Here is a 16,857-nt window from a genome sequence, read left to right on the forward strand (position 1 = left end):
CTGACTGGACACTAGTGACAAGACCAAAGGAGCTCAGCTGGGACAACTACTCCTGTGGAGACCAAAGGCACACTGTTGAGTTCACCTATTGTGACTTCTGGCTGGAAAGTATGATGGACAAAGGGCTTGGGGACAAGCCTGGTTGGTCAGAGGAAGGCCCCCAGAAAAGGGAGCAAGGCCCAATGTCCACTGCTAGTCTGAGTGTAGAGCTCCTCAGGACTCTGCAATGCTTCTTTTTCCACCAAATGATTCTCATCTTTTCAGAGTGTTATTCTGGGGCTGCCTTCTTATTGGTTATTCAGATGTTTATACCACATGACTCCAAATAATATCTGTATGGCTTCTGTTTGACATGAGGTAGTCATCTAGATTTATCAATTACCCAATCAAAACTGACACCGATTACTCCTGAACTCCTCTACTCAGGTTTTCTCAATAATTTCCAGCATATTATAATTTTAGAAAACCAATAGAATGGTGTGTGGAAGGAACAGTCCAACAGAAATCAGGACCAGTCATGGCTCCTAACTTTTTGATATTAGCTTCAGGAAAAATAAAAACATTTTGATTGGGATGAAGTCCCTTTTATTCTAAAAAATAATATATATCTTTATTCCTGAATCATCTTTAGTGGACCCAATATTCTTGCTGTTGCCTAGGACCACATTTCTCAGAGATCTCATTCTGTGTTGGGCTGGCTCCTGTGCTGTGGCCCAAGGTGATGCAGAACACCTCATGTTTTAGAGGTCTCAGTCTATGGGAAGCCAGCTTCATTGCTCTGGTCATGAGGTGAGTCTGAACATCATGGAAAAAGGGCATTTTTCAGGAAGCCTCTAAACCCATGGCTGCTATGAAGCAGAAAGAAAGGAGGACCAAGTAACAAAACATAATCTCTAAGGACATGCCCCCAGTGACCTACTTCTTCCAGATATGCCCAAACTTCTTCATTTACTACCCAGTACTTTCGAATTATTCATCCACCCAATGGAATTGTTCATAGATTAAGTTACCAGTCTCATAATGTAATAATTTCACCTCTGAACATTTCTGCATTACCTCACTTCAGCTTTTGAGATACTCCTAATTCTAAAATTTCACATGCCAAGCATGATCCCCAAAAAACTATGAACATCTCACCATGGAAAATATATTCAGTGTATCTCCAGGACACACTGGAGATACAAATCTGAACAGTTCCAGCATTTCCCCAAATTTCAAGTCCAAAGTCTCTTCTGGGACTCAAATTAAACTCTTTATTTTCAGCCTTTGTGGAAATCAAAATCAACTTATGTATATCCAATATTCAGTGGCAGAGAGTAAGTATTTCCATTCCAAAGGAGAAATAGACACATAGAAAGAAAAGGTTGCTACGAACCAAGACACCTCTCAGAAAATTATACACAATCAATCAACAAATATATGAAAAAATGCTCAACATCTCTACCAATTAGAGAAATTCAAATCAAAACTACTCTATGATTTCATCTGACTCCAGTCAGAATGGCAACTATAAAGAACAAAATCAATAACTGTTGGCAAGGATGTGGGGGGAAAAGGCACACTCATACACTGCTGATGGGACTCCCAAATGTACAGTCTCTACAGTGCATAAAACAATCTAGCATTCTGACCTTTCTACCTGGTTTAGTTCCTGGCAAAAATAATTCACATCTCTTGGATTCAGAGGCTCCATTGATAACCAGTCATTTTTTTCTTGTAGAGAAATTTATTTTAATTCAATTTAAATTTTCCAATTTTTGTGGATTTTTTTTCTAAAACTCATATGAGGTCTAGGCTCAGTGTGTAAATGCATAGTAATTGTCCCTACTGCTGAGTAGAACATGATGAGGTCAGTTAAATTCACTGAAGAAAGTCCATGCGAATTATTCAATACTTTCTATAGTGGATAATGAAGGCTTGACCTGTGTGCAAGTCCCCAAAACTCTAAGTACAGTTGAACACCACCTCCTGGGAGAAGCATCATGTCACAGGAAGGAAATAGAGTAGCAATGAAAAGTAGTGCATGGTAGGTGGTGGTGATGTTTGCACAGTGGGAATGTGCCTGAGGAACTTTGATACAAGACAGTTGAGATAAATAGAGTCATAAACCTATAACCAAGGTTCATGCCAATAAAAAGAGGTAGGGTACAACTTTATCTGAACATCATTCCTAATACTTTGAGAAGCTGTCCCAAAGTGAAAAATGTAATTGCAGATGAATTGGGAGTGGTTCAGATGTGGACTAGTAGTAATGCAAAATGAAACCATTCCATGAGCACCTTCAAATTTGTCATTGTCCAAAGATCCCTATGATTGTCCCATCTGTCAGTTCTTCACATATGACACACACATTAAAAAAATAGTAAAACAATGATGGACCAACTCTGTGCATAAATACTGAAGCACATGAATTGTGCTGCTAATCCTGATGATCCGTGCTGTTCTGCCTGTATCATAAAATATCACCCAACTCTGGCTGTCTTGTACAGAGGTTGCCCAGCATTGTAGGCACTAAAAACCTTGATTTCTCCATTGCAGAGTTGGCAGGATGCATAGCATGGATCTGCAGTGCATGAAAGCTCATATTCACAAATGAGCTATGAGTGTCAGTTGATGACTCGGAGGACATTTGGGTTCAGTACCTGCAGTTTTCATCATTATCCCCAGCCTACTTTGTGCATCTGCAACTTGAAGGCATAGCCCACTCACCTACAGAATGATCTGGTGTAAAAGCTATGATGGCACTCTCACTGAGTCGACAGAAGCACCTATTGTAGAAATTTAAAGTAATGACAGGGAGAAACCAGAAGAATTCCTATGACTAGTTAACAATTAAAATATTTTGTATGCTTAAAAAATTAAGTAAAGGAGAAATATTTTCCTATGAGTACTAAATTTCAGGAATTGGGATAGAGATTCTAAGTGGTGTATTCCATCAAGTAAGAAAAAATCTGTCCTGCCAATGGCATTGTAGGAAAGCCTTTGTCCAACTGACACATTTTGTCTTTCAAAATTAATTCTTAATGGTAGATATCATACAACTTTGTGACATGGAACTAACTCGTGCATCAGTGCTGGACAGAACAAAAGTCAGAAAAAGGTTGTGTGGAAATCCAGTCTGGCTCTTGAATGTTCAGTCACCTTCTTGGTCATGTAATGGAGGCTGTAACAAGGGTTGAATCAGAATGAAAACTCCAAACCCACCCTCCATTCCCTGAGCAGGGATGGTCTTTGTTTACTGAACAAGAAGGAAGCAGCTTGGGTGGAGAGAATGCCTGGCCTTACAAACAGCAGTCTAGAAGGTGACTAAAACCACCATGAGAGGAAAATGCAGCCATGTTGTGTCCATGGGTTCCCATTCACAGAAGCCACACAGGGCGGCACATATATCTGGCTTGTTTAGTTCTTGATCTCAGATGCATAGAGATTTTCTTTCACAGCATCAGCCACTGCAGGACCTGAGTGGTCTCCATATGGAACACATCTCCACTTTGAATTTGTTGTTACTTTGGGGAAGTTTGAGTTCCCTGATGGGCCAGTCCAGGTGGTGAGTTCATTCCTGTGGCAAAGGAGGTGGGGCCTGCAAATGAGAAGGAGTAGAAAAATCAGAGTAAGAAAGACACTTCCAGGGAAAAGAACATTTTGTTGCTAATATTTTCTATTTAGTGATTCCATCTTGTCCTCTGTCAGAGCTAGCTGCTCAGGTATATTTATTCATAGTTCAAAGCTAGTTGATGGCAAGTATCAACAAATACTCACAAGCCTTAGCCTAAATAAAAATGGTTAGCTGAGTCAAGATCCTTCAAGGAAATGATGAGAGGAACAGAAACCAAGATCAACATCTTATTAAACCCTTGTTTCTTTCAGACCTTTTCAAAAATTGAATTTGATATTTTTCAGTAATTTAGGGGAAATTGAACTTCACTGAACTTCCTTTAAATGAAGGGACAGGGTTAGTGCTGAAGATGAAATCAGAAATGGAAGGGTTAGTGTTTAAGAGGAAATCAGTATTTTGAATATCTGATGCCTAATGGAGCTATAGTTTTAATAACATTCACAATAATAAATTTAAATTTATCCTCAGAAAAGTCATAGAATTTGAAAAGAACGTATTCATATAGTTTTTTCAGCATTGCTAAGCACAAACAGGACTCAAATCTTACAATTTGTTAGTTCCTTTTAAAATGTACTTTTCATACTAATTTTAAATAATCAGTGAAAATATCACTTCTTTGCATTTTTTGCTCTATATTTATGCCATGATTAATTTCAACTAGTTATTTCATTGTCAAGGTCCTACAAGACAGTTGGCACACATGGTTACCGAATGGATGCTAGCATATTTTGAATGCCTAATTACAAACTCTTCATAAAGCAGTTTGTAAGCCTCTTTTCAGCAAGTCCATGTTGTAAAGTTTGTTGAGTATACAGGTTAATCATTATGGATTTGGAATCAGATTTGAAATCACCTCTACTCTTTCTTACCACTGAGTGTCTTTGGAAGAAAAGTAATGAAGCTTCCCTCCTTAGAGCTCATTTTATGAACCTGTAAAATGGGACTCATACTTTCTAGTTCAGAGAATTGTGAAACTTACATAACAGGATGTGATGTTTTGCACAGAGTGTATGACACTATAAAGGCTCAATGTAATAGAAAAACTCTTGGCAACATAGTTATTTTTATGCTACAATATGTACATATTGCTCTTGCAAGAACAAAGAACTGGACATTACCATTGGAAGAATAATCAATCCTACTTAAGTACTCAGATTCAAAATGAAAACTGTTGCAGAGTGGATGTAAAAGAGCAGTGTTCTTATTCCCTTGGTGCTGCAGTGCTCTGTGTTCAACCTGAGATGGGCTGAGTTCTCTGCTGCTTGGTATTGATCCTTGCCAAGGACAACTGCTATATTTGATGACAAACACCCCACCTGAGGATCACAAGGCCAGACCCAGTGTGACTTCTTGTGCCCCACATGTTGGTAAGGTCTTCTTATGATTGAGATTAAATTTAATCTTTTTGAGAAATAGAAAGTTGCTCTAATCCAGCTTCTTTAATATAGAGAATGTGAAGCAAAGCAAAGTATACTGTACAGAGTCAAGGAAACAGGCACCTTTGGGTTGTCATGAGGGCACATATCATGGTACAGTTTCATGGTCAAGTCATGGTGCTATCAAACTCTTGACAACTTACATAACTTCATTGCTTCCCTGTTTCTGGCCTGGTCACATTTCCTCCTGTAAAACCCAATTCTGGTTTCTATGTAAACACAACCTGCATTCATTTATATATCAGGTCGAATCCACAGATATCTACTCTTTATACTAATTTTAGATGTTTTTTATTCTGCAGGACTTTTAAACATTAGAAATGTCATAAGACTGTTAAGAGAATCCCGATATGGCCTTTCAAATTGATCTAACCAATCCTGTTTAACCAATCTTGTTGAGAAAACAGCTCTTAAAGATTTTAACACATCATTAATGAAGGAGACTGGTCTATATTTTAAAAGTTGAAATATTCATCCATACATGTGAAATATTGAAGTGTATTTGCAAATGAATGGAAAATGTTTCTTTCTAGTGGGGGAGGGAAGACCACTGAATATATGCAAGTTCAACATGATGCTTCAAATACACACTCCATAATTGATGTTTTCTCCTAATTTTATAAATTTTATTTCCAAATGCTTTCTATCAGTAACATGTCTGAGAAGGTTTTATTTTTAAAAAGGGATCATAAATACATCAAATATACATAGATAGTATTAAAGAACAATTTCATTTTACTGAGAAATATCTATGCTAAAATTCTACTTCTAAAAAAATTCTTTTGGAATATTCTCATACTTGAATGTTTATGATCAGCTGTGACACAATATCGGAGTGGTGATACATCAAGGGGTAGAGGGGTATAATTTTTTTTTTGTTGAAGGAATATATGTACTTATGGCCATTGCTCTTCAAAATATCCACACTGGATTGCAATTCAAGTACAACCAGAGGGTTTTTAAATCGCCGCCCTTTCTGGCATGGGGTCTTGCTAACTTGCCCAGACTAACCTTGAACTCAAAGCCCTCTTTACCAAACTTTCTGAATAGCTGTGGTTATAGGCATGCACCACTGCCAAATCTTTTACTTCCTTCTCAAGAATTATCTAGAAGCCAGTTATGGTGGCACATACTTGTAATCCTAGTGGTTCAAGAGGCTGAGGTAGGAAAACTGCAAGCTCAAAGCCAACCTCAGCCACTTAGCAAGTCCCTAGGTCACTTAGTAAAACCCTAATTCAAAATAAAAAATAAAAAGGGCTGGAGACATGGGGATGTGGCTCAGTGCACCTGGATTTAATCCCTAGTCAAAAAAAAAAGATTAAAACAAAAAGAGAAAAGAAGATATTATATGGCTTTCTATTCTACCGAAGTAGCAATGCAATGTGTAATCTAGATTTGTTCTGCAACTTTTTTACTTCCTTGATTGTACTTATTTTTCATATGCTTGTCATACATTTATATTTCCTTATGTGACTTGCCTATTCTTATAATGTACCTATTTTTCTTGATTTCCTGTCACTTTCTTGATTTGCAGCAAAACCTTGCAAACTTCATGTTATTAATCATTTGCAGCTTTAAATTTTTCAGATAACTTGTCCCAACTTGTCACTTGTATGTTATATTTGTCTATTCTCACGTTTTGAATATAAATCCTTAATTTCAATGAAGTCTACTCCACCATTTTTTTTTCTTTATATAGTTTGTATTTTCCAGGAATTGATATAAGAAATTCTATCTCAATGAACAATGGGATTCTTTTATATCCTCTACCAACTTTATTATTAAATTTCACATTTAAATATGTAAATTCTTTAAGGTTTAATTTTGTGTGAGAAGATGTACTTTATGTTCTTATTTTCTATATGATGAGGGTTTTCTCAACATAAACTATCCAGGATTTACCACATAAGCTCTGATGTCCTATATCTATCATAAATGAAGTTTCTACACATGGAAATATCCTTTCTGGGTTTGTTCCATTTATTTGTCTTATTAGCAAAAGTCATACTTTAAATATCTTTGGAAAATGTTTTAAATAAAAATTTTGACAATTTCCTTGATCTCTCATGAGACTTCTCCTTACATAAATTTCCCTACATAAATTTTACAGAGAAATGTTGCTAAGATTTCATGAGACTTCTCAATATTTATACTTTTATTTGAGGAAGTTTAATTGGTAACTTTATAACATTAAGTAATCACTTTCATCAATATCTATGTATTTTTTTCATTAAGTTAATTTTGGCTTGTTTTGTTATTCAGTCATTTCAGTGTTCTCAGTCTTACTAATTTCTCAATATTTCTTATTACAACATCTCCAAATTTTATTTCTTAGATAGTTCACATTGTACTCCTAAATTGATAAATGATACCATAGCCACAATCAGTTCAAAGACAAATATTATGTTCATCCAAGAGACTAGAGTTCACATAATTCTTTCTTTAAATGATAATGTAACTTTGGAAAGGGGATTATAAATATCTATATGTTAATGGTCTAATTTAAATAGCAGATTAACAAGATATTTATCATATTCTAAATAAATTATGTAATATCCAGAACATAGTAAACCCTCACCAGTGATTACAATTAAGTAATTCATATTAAAATAAGTATTTTTTTATATAAGGGAACAACCATTTCTCTCAGGCTATTTTTTTTAATCTACCTAAACATTGGCATTGATGATATCACACATATCAGTTCACTTTATATTCACTGTGACAGTACTGTTGTCACTAATTACTTTTAATGGGTAACAACTGATTCTTAAAGGTGATGTTATTTACAATAGTGGTTAGTATTTTTCGGGAGTTTTAATGTGGCATATCTGTGTTAAGGGCATTACATGAAAGATCTTTTTTTTATTGTTCAAAACATTACAAAACTCTTGACATATCATATTTCATACATTAGATTCAAGTGGGTTATGAACTCCCTCTTCATCAAAATTAACAAGTGTCCCTTGCATTAGATACAAACATTCCTACTATCTTATAGATAATTAACCTTCACTTCAGCAGTTTTCATTAAAGTACCCAATTTCACATAGCTTGATCTGAGATTTAAACTCAGTTCAGCCTAAATCCAGAGCTCCTGTGCTTCAATACTATGCAGACCTATTAAGCAAGATTAAACAAGAGAATTTCCCTTCCATGATAATGATTGTGGAATAAAAGGGCATTTATACAACATTTTAAACAATTAGTGTGAACGAAGGCACATTTGTAGTTCTATCTCAGGCACCAGAACATCAGGAAAGAAAACTTCCTGTTGACAGAGAGTTCTGTTTAATAGAAGATTTTTCTTTTTCTTTTCGTTTTTTTCCCTCTTTAAGAGTCTTAGCTTGCTATTACAATTCTCTTCAGCAACTCAAGGAGAAAACAGACTGTAGAAGGGAATTTGTTTATGGTAAAGCATTCTGCGGTGCTGTCAGCTCGGCTGCATGAGTTGAAGAACTGACTGAGTGGGAATTTAATCTTACACCTAGGGACTCATTGCCCAGCCATGGGTTTTGTCAGGCAAACATATGCAGCCTCTAGGAGAATGCATGTGCTTTAGCAAGAACTTTTTAGAGTCATAGTTTGAAACTTTCACAGGTCTATAAGTGTCTTATTGCCTTCTCCTGTGTAACACTGACGGCAGACATAATTCATTCAACTTGCAGCTGCGCTCTTTCATGATTTGTGGCACATTTGGTAATAAACTTCCTGACATAGTTTTTATTAGATTTAATATAAATTACTCATTAAAGATTACACTCAGATGCAAAATTGTAAGCATATTTTGGTCAAGATGCCCTTTTATCCTATTTGGTTCTGGTGTTTAGTGCATTATTTTCTCCTTCCTACTCAGAATTATTTTGCCAATGAATTTTATATTATGCTATATGACTACATGTGCCTTGAACACAGAGACCAAGTCAGGATAAAGCATGAACAGTGATCAAAAGGAATCCAATAGGAGTTCCAGTGAAAGTAGAAAACACATCAGTCTTGAATGAGAGCAAACCAAGTTTTAGATTTGACTCAGCCCTAAGTAGATACAAAAGAGATGAGTGCCACTTTTCCTCTCTATATATTAATTATTCTTTCCTCTCAAGTATAATAGAGACCCTAATTGACATCACGTTTCCTTTAAAAATGTCAAGAAAAGTGCTCCTCGATCCATCTGAATACCCCTAACACTCTAAGATGCTTGTGCATTCTGAAACTCTCATATCCTCCTGGCTATGAAGGATTGTTTTTTCCTAATTTGAATTTTTATTATTGACTTTGTACCTGGACTCTTTCCCTTTCTCTCCTTCTTGGAGTTTATCTAAAGGTAAAACAAATAATTTCTTAATTTCCACAATAAAACCACAATATAAACAAAGGCAATACAGTTTCCACAGAAGCAAACAGAACTTCTGCCTTGCACAATTGTTTATTATAGTATTAAGACTGGGAGCAGAATCATCCTCAAAAACCAAAAACACAAAAATAAAACTAAGAAAAAAGGAGTAGCATTTCTTGTTCTTACAAATCAGGAGGAAACACAGTGCAACAATTACCAAGTCATTTGTCTAGTTAATTGTCTTTTCCTCTGTAATCTCTCTTCCCACCTCAATTGCTTTCTCTATCTTGCTTTGTCTTATCTCTCACCGGAAGATCTCATTTTTTGTTGCTCTATCCCTCTCTCTTTTTTTCCCTACAGCATTAATTACTTCCAAGGAAGCACAGTATTTGTTCAATTATTTATTAGGTATATAGTTGTTCTATCTTCGGTCCACATCTCTAGTAGAATTTAAGCTACAAGAGGACAATGAGGTCCAGCTTTGCATTTCACTGATGGAACCAAGCACCTATCAGAATTCTTCACACATACCAGGCATTCAATGAACATTTGTTCAATGAATGAAGAAAAAGATTGCTGTTGGGAGACTCTAAATACTCCTTCTTTTATGTAGAGAAACCGAGGACATGTCAACATACTTCATTAAAGCTGAAAGACCTCTTTTTTTTTTTTTCTGTACTGCCTTTTTTTCTCTTTTAATTTTTCCTGCAACAGAAGTTACCATTGGTAAAATTCAGTTGTGTTTTGGATAATTTTGTCTCTTTTGGGGGACAGAGTGCTATTCTGTGTGTAGTGTCATCCCCAATCCATGATTTTCTTTTCAAGGCACAGACACAAATTGTATGTGTGGTTGGTTTTTATATACATACTGTCTCAATTTCTGCAAAAGCCCTTTTCCTGATGAGAGAGCACTTCCTAACCCATGCGCTCATAACAACTGGTTTCTTAACTTTTGTTTTGCTTCTTCAGTCTCACCCAAGGTGTTGAACTCTTAAATATAAGAACAGATATTTAAGAGCCAAAGTATGGAGGGAATTCTATACTTTTGGTCAACAATGCCAAAAGCAGTTTTCCAACAAGAACTTCACCTTACACATGACAACACTGGACAGCCTAATCCACCATTCATTACACTTCAATTATATCACTAGATAATTTCCAAAATCAACCTTTCCCACCATCACATAGCTGTAGGTATTAACATTATTGTGTTTCTTGCATTTTTAAAGTCTTTATTTCCAAAGACTGTGTGATGTTTAAGGTCCTGGATTTTAATAATTAGAGAAGACTAAATTCAAATTTCCTGTCTGAAACTTTGTTTGCAATTCTATGTCAAACTAGGATAAATGGGGTGTATCACCTATCTGCTTAAAGTTCTATAATATGTAATATAGGGCTTGTGATCCTGCTTTATTATGGGGATTTGTGAGAAGTACACATGACACATGTGAAGCTCTTAGCAAAGCACCTGATATAGCAAAGCCTCATTAAATAAAAGCTACTATTTTCATAAATATGTAATATCCATTTTGCATACTCATTTTCCTACCAATGATGTATAAATTTTACTTTTAATTTTATCATCATTTAAAATAAAAATCTGCCCTTTCATTGCAAATAGACATGTATGCACATACACAGAGGACATAAGAAATATCCAGTTAATAACCAGTGCAAAGAAGGTGGAAGGCAGAAGGCTAAAATTTTGGCCTTTTTTGAAAAGGTTTAAAATGCTAGACGATCCATTTGAAGATAACAAGAGAACATGGAATAATTTTGCCAGTTTTTATGGTGAAACCATTAATGTTTTATATGGCAAAGCACTACCACTGTAGGATAGAATGTGAAGAATTATGATGAATGGTCTCACTCCATGATGATTTAGAGACCTGAGTTACACTTTCAGCAAAGCTGTTTGCTGACGGATACATGACTTTAATATATTCTCCTCTCTTTCATCAAACTCCTATCATGCATCAGCTCAGCTATTTATGGGTCTGATTCCTGACCTCATTCTATGTCAAGCTCTCAGTATATGAGAGTGGTAAGTAGAGCAGAGTCTGGTATCACATGACCTTGACTTTCATCCTCAGTAAACCATTAACAAAGTTGTGCCTACTGGGGAACATTACTTACTCTCCTATTTTCCTTAGTTATCCCATTTACAAACTAACCCAGTGTTTTAGGGTTTGTGCAAAAAAATAAACGTGCTAGCTTATATAGAGCTCTTAAAAGAAGGCCAGCCATATGGATGCTGATGAATGCTATTAGCTATGAATATGGTACATTTTGATATTTGGCACAGTGACTTCACTTCTGCGCTATTGCACCATTTCAAAACAATATTGGACATTTTTATTTTATCTCTAATTCTGCATGAAATGTTGAGTATTTATTCAAGTTGCTTCTGAATGTCATTAACACTACTGTGATTTTAATTGGAATTATATTAAATCCATAAATCAATTTGTGAAGAATCAACTTTTTATTCCTATTAATTATCCCTGGAATCTACTATGTCTCTCAATTTATTAAAATCTTTTTAAGGTCCCTAAGCAAATTTTATATGTCCTTTATATATGCTATACATATTTCATGTTATTTTTAATATATGCTCTACTTTTGCAGAAAACTCATTTTTATGATTTCCAACCTGTTCTTGTACATGTGTAGGGAAACAATTGCTTTATACTTATGCATATTATATTTCCCAATCTTTCTGAATTCTATTTTATTAATATAATTGTTTTCCTGTTGGTTCAGTTACATCTCCTAAGAAGATTATGATATCATCTACAAACATTGAAATTTGGTTTATTCCTCTATCTTTGTAATCAAATCTTTTACTTTCCTCATAGCAATTTAGAGTGTTAGAATAATGTAAATTAAAGTATATATAAGCCATCATTCATTTTACCATGATTCCAATATAATTATTCTACTTTCATTTCCCCCCATTGAATATAATATAGAATTTCATTACTTTATGTACTTTAGAAACAACATATTTCTCTAAGACGTGTAGGATAAAAAAGAAGAGATCATAAGGTATTGCAAATTGTCCAAATCTGCACAGTCATCTAGACATATAGGCTTATGTATAAACCGATTTCATATGCTGAGGTACTTTTCATTTTGGTATTTTATTCTGAATCAATATAATATATAATTAATGCTTTTTTGCACATTGCCCATTCTGTCTAAGTTAGTATTTAACATACTGATTCTAGTTCTAGTAATCCTTTCAGAAACAGAGATAGGAGGACACATTCCATTTTGTGGTCTGGGAAAAAATATTTCTGGACTTTCCTAGGTTTCAAAAAGAATAGTCTTTTATGCAATTATTATAGTAAAATTATTTTATAAAAGTAGAATCTTGGGAATTCTCATCGTCTTCATTGATGTTTAGTCAGTGTATTGTCGCTGTGACTGACAACCTGATCTAACTTAAAGGAGGAAAAGTTTTTTGGGTTCATGATTTTAGTCCATGTCCATTGGCTCCAAGGTGGAAACATGAAGGAAGGGCTTAGCTCATGGTAGCTAAGAAGCAGAGAGGTAAGAGAGTAGCCAAGGAAAAGATACCATCCACCAGTACACTCCCAAAAGTCACCTACTTCCTCCACCTATTCTTGGCCTTCCTACTATTCCCACCATCTCTCAGTGGTCCATTCAGCTGTCAGTGGACTAATCCATTGATGAGGTCAGATCCCTCATGATCAAGTCAATTCCCCAAACCACACTCCTGAGCATTACTGCATTGAGGACCAAGCTTTCAAAATGGGAATTTATGGGCAACATTTCATAGCCAAACCATAACAGTTGATCAATTAACAGAACTTAAAATAGAAGCGTCTAAAATAATCTTTCTTCCTGGGAGAAGGAACAAATGAATATGTTATGTGGATTCCAAAAATCATGAGCTAAAAGTTGCCACATTTTTATCCCATTAAAATTCAAATTACTGAGTTGACATTAGATTTTTTTTCCAAAGAAATAATAATGTTTGAGGAGCTAGCAGTGTAGTACAGTGGAAAAGCTCTTGCCTAGCATGCACAAGACCCTATATTTGAATCCCCAGCCCTGCCAAATTTTTTAAAAAATAAATAACTAGGTGCCGCAGTCCCGCTGCAGCAAAATAACCGGGGGGTGACGAATAACTTGTGTACGTTGATGCAGCAGGAATAGGAGCCGTTTATTGTAGGATCTGAGTGATATTTGTACATTTTACACAGCTTATGTAATTAGCATAAAATAGATACAGCAGTCAACCAATAAGGAATCTCCACACTTAATGGATCACTTTTGTTACTTCACAAACCACGCCCTCTGGCATTTTTCCAGGCTCCATCCAGACTTGTTTACAAACTCTAACATTTCTCTGGCAAAATAACAGGTGCCAGTCTGACTTGTTTACAGACCTTAACATTTCCCCCTTTTGTTTAATTTAAATAAGGACCATCGTGTTTTTTACAGAAACACCATAAATAACCTGCTAGAAACAGAAAGGGAGGATACAAAATGTTATAATACCAAGCCAATTGATGGCTCCATGCAAGAAGCCCTTGGAAAAATTATACCAGCAATGGCACTGTTAGCAAAGATATTGAGTTAGATATCGAGTTACAATTTGTTGTAGATTACAGTTTGTTGTTTCAGTCCAGATAAAGCAGTGTCTCAATAGATTAACTCACAGTCCAGGTAAATCACAGTCCAGGTAAGTTCTGCAGGCAGCTAGCTTAAGTTGTAGCAGTAGAAACAGCAACAGCTCTGAAGTCTCGTAGGGTTCTCAGCTGAAGTTTCCTCCGGTTCTCAGCAACACTGTAAATTATTTCACCTTTGTTTTCATCGGCACTGGGATGAAGGCAGGAACTCCGGATGGCTAAAGAAAATCCTAAGAAAACAACCTTCTGAACAATTTAGTACATTATCTCAAGGTTTCTTACATTTGAAATAAGCCTTAATAGTGCTCATTACTCATTAGCTTCCAGGTGTGGGAGAACCATTGTAGTTACTGGTCTTGGAAATGATCAAACTTCAGGGACACCATGTGCGTCCTCCGCCCAGCTGTAGCGTCCTCGGGCAGCCCCAGACGGGGAGCGTCCAGACTCAAATTGCCACCTGGCACAGGGAGCAAAAGCTTGCAAGACTGTGCCTCTGGGTCAGGTCTAGATTTGGGCTCACAGTGGCGATCTGCTCCCCCAGGCAGGGGGGTGGGGAAGAGCCCGCAACTGCCGCTTGGAAGATTCTTGCTGCGCCATGATCAGCTTGGGCAGGTGGCAGCCGCCTTGTCATTTCATGCACCCTCCGGTATCGAAAAGTATTCAGTAATAGCCTTTTGCTGCAACTTTTTTCTTGATAATCCTTTTGCTTCTGAACTTTCTTTTTCTTTCTGACTAGAGTTTCTGGGCTTTTATCAACACATGCCCTAACTATTCTTGGTTCCACTGGGGTGCCTCCTTCCCTTATCAATTTACTTCTCACCCCTTCCATATTTTCATCACAAAGACAATACAACATTTCAAGACAAAACAAGACACAAACATACTGTATCAATCTTCTCCATTTTCTCGAAATGGCCATTTTTCCTCTCGCCCTATCTGCCTAGGAATGAGCAGATTGTTCCTGTCCTATCTATGGACGGGCAGCTTTTTTCGTCACTTACCCCCGAGTGTCCCGGGGCTCCCCGTAGTGGGCCACCATCTTCCGCAGCCTGGCTGGCTGGGCAAAATAACCAGGGAATGATGAACTACTTGTGTAGATTGATGCAGCAGGAATAGGAGCCGTTTATTGTAGGATCTGAGTGATATTTGTACATTTTACACAGCTTATCTAATTAGCATAAAATAGATACAGCAGTCAACCAATAAGGAATCTCCACACTTAATGGATCACTTTTGTTACTTCACAAACCACGCCCTCTGGCATTTTGCCAGGCTCCATTTAGACTTGTTTACAAACTCTAACATTTCTCTGGCAAAATAACAGGTGCCAGTCTGACTTGTTTACAGACCTTAACAACTAGGGCTAGGGATAGAGCCTGTAGCTCAGTGGTGGAACACTTTCCCAGCATGTGTAAGGTACTGGATTTGATCCTCAGTACCATATAAAAATAAATAATTAAAGGTATTGTTTCCATCTACAACTAAAAATATTTAAGAATAAATAAGTATTTGAATGCCTATTACCTGACATTAACCTTCTTTTCTTTTCTGGTTATCTAATAAAATTGACATCCCCTCCACCCGCCAAAGAACACTTTTGTGAGTTTTAACACATGCAAAGATTCATGTAATCATCACCACAGTTGGGATAAAGAATTTCATTTCCCCCAAAATGCTAGCTCATATTACCACTTACATTCCATTCCATGGGAATCTCAAAACTGTTTTTACTCCCTGTTGACTTTCTCAGTTGCCACTTTAAATATTATTATTAAATAAACTACAGAAAGCCATAGGGTTATCAGGAGTCACTTTCAAAGCGCTGTGACAAAACCAACAGCCACATTATCACCTTGAAAGTTATAAGAAAGGCAGAGATCAGCAGTCTGTGCCTCAACACATTTTCAAGGTGATTAGATACACCCTCAAATTTGAACTTCACTGAAACTTTACCAACCTACTTCAATATCTCAAGAGGCTAATATGAGCTTTCTCTGAGGAACACTAGACTACTGCGGGCTGTATTCATACCTGTTAAGTATGCCCATTACAGGGTCATAATGTGGATTACTACCAAAGATTACCTAAAGTTCAAAGATGCCAATTGCCTGTTTATTCTTCAGATACATTGAATATGATTGGAGAAAGAAATGGTGATCCTCAGTACAACTCTTCATTATAGCAAGAATAGATCTTGCTAGAAAAAAAATGTTCCACCTTTCTGTTCACTACTTTTTCATGTGCTTTTCAAATTTATGATAAGGTATACATATCTCTGAACTCTAAAAGAGAAAGGTGCTCTGTGAGATTCATAAACTAACTCTAACAATGAACTTGAAAATATTCCAAGTGTCTGTATGAGACAGAAGGTTCCAGACAGAATGATGTTCACATCTTTTTTGGTGCATGTGCTTTCTGTCTTTATCTAGTTAAAAACACTTGCACTTAACAGTTATTTGCATATTATATAGACATTTCCCTTGATATTTTTAATCTTTGACACCTCATATCATTATTAAACCAATCACCATAACACCTACTTCAAAAAATTATACATTACATCCCTTGAGTTTATCAATCATAGAACAATCTCAGTCCATCATTACATGAATTATTACAAAACTGTTTGGTATGTGTACCAAAAAGGGAAAAGTAGTCTCTTGTCTTTGAACTTTTTAAGACAATCACATTAGGGCTGAACTGTACAGCACTCTCGTGTCAATTATAAAGACATTATTCAATGGCTCTACTCAATCCATTTGACTTACAGTTAACCCCACAACTTTTACTATTAACTTTCCTTTCTAC

This window comes from Callospermophilus lateralis, chromosome 4 (assembly GCF_048772815.1).
Source record: "Callospermophilus lateralis isolate mCalLat2 chromosome 4, mCalLat2.hap1, whole genome shotgun sequence".
In the NCBI taxonomy this organism is placed as follows: domain Eukaryota; kingdom Metazoa; phylum Chordata; class Mammalia; order Rodentia; family Sciuridae; genus Callospermophilus; species Callospermophilus lateralis.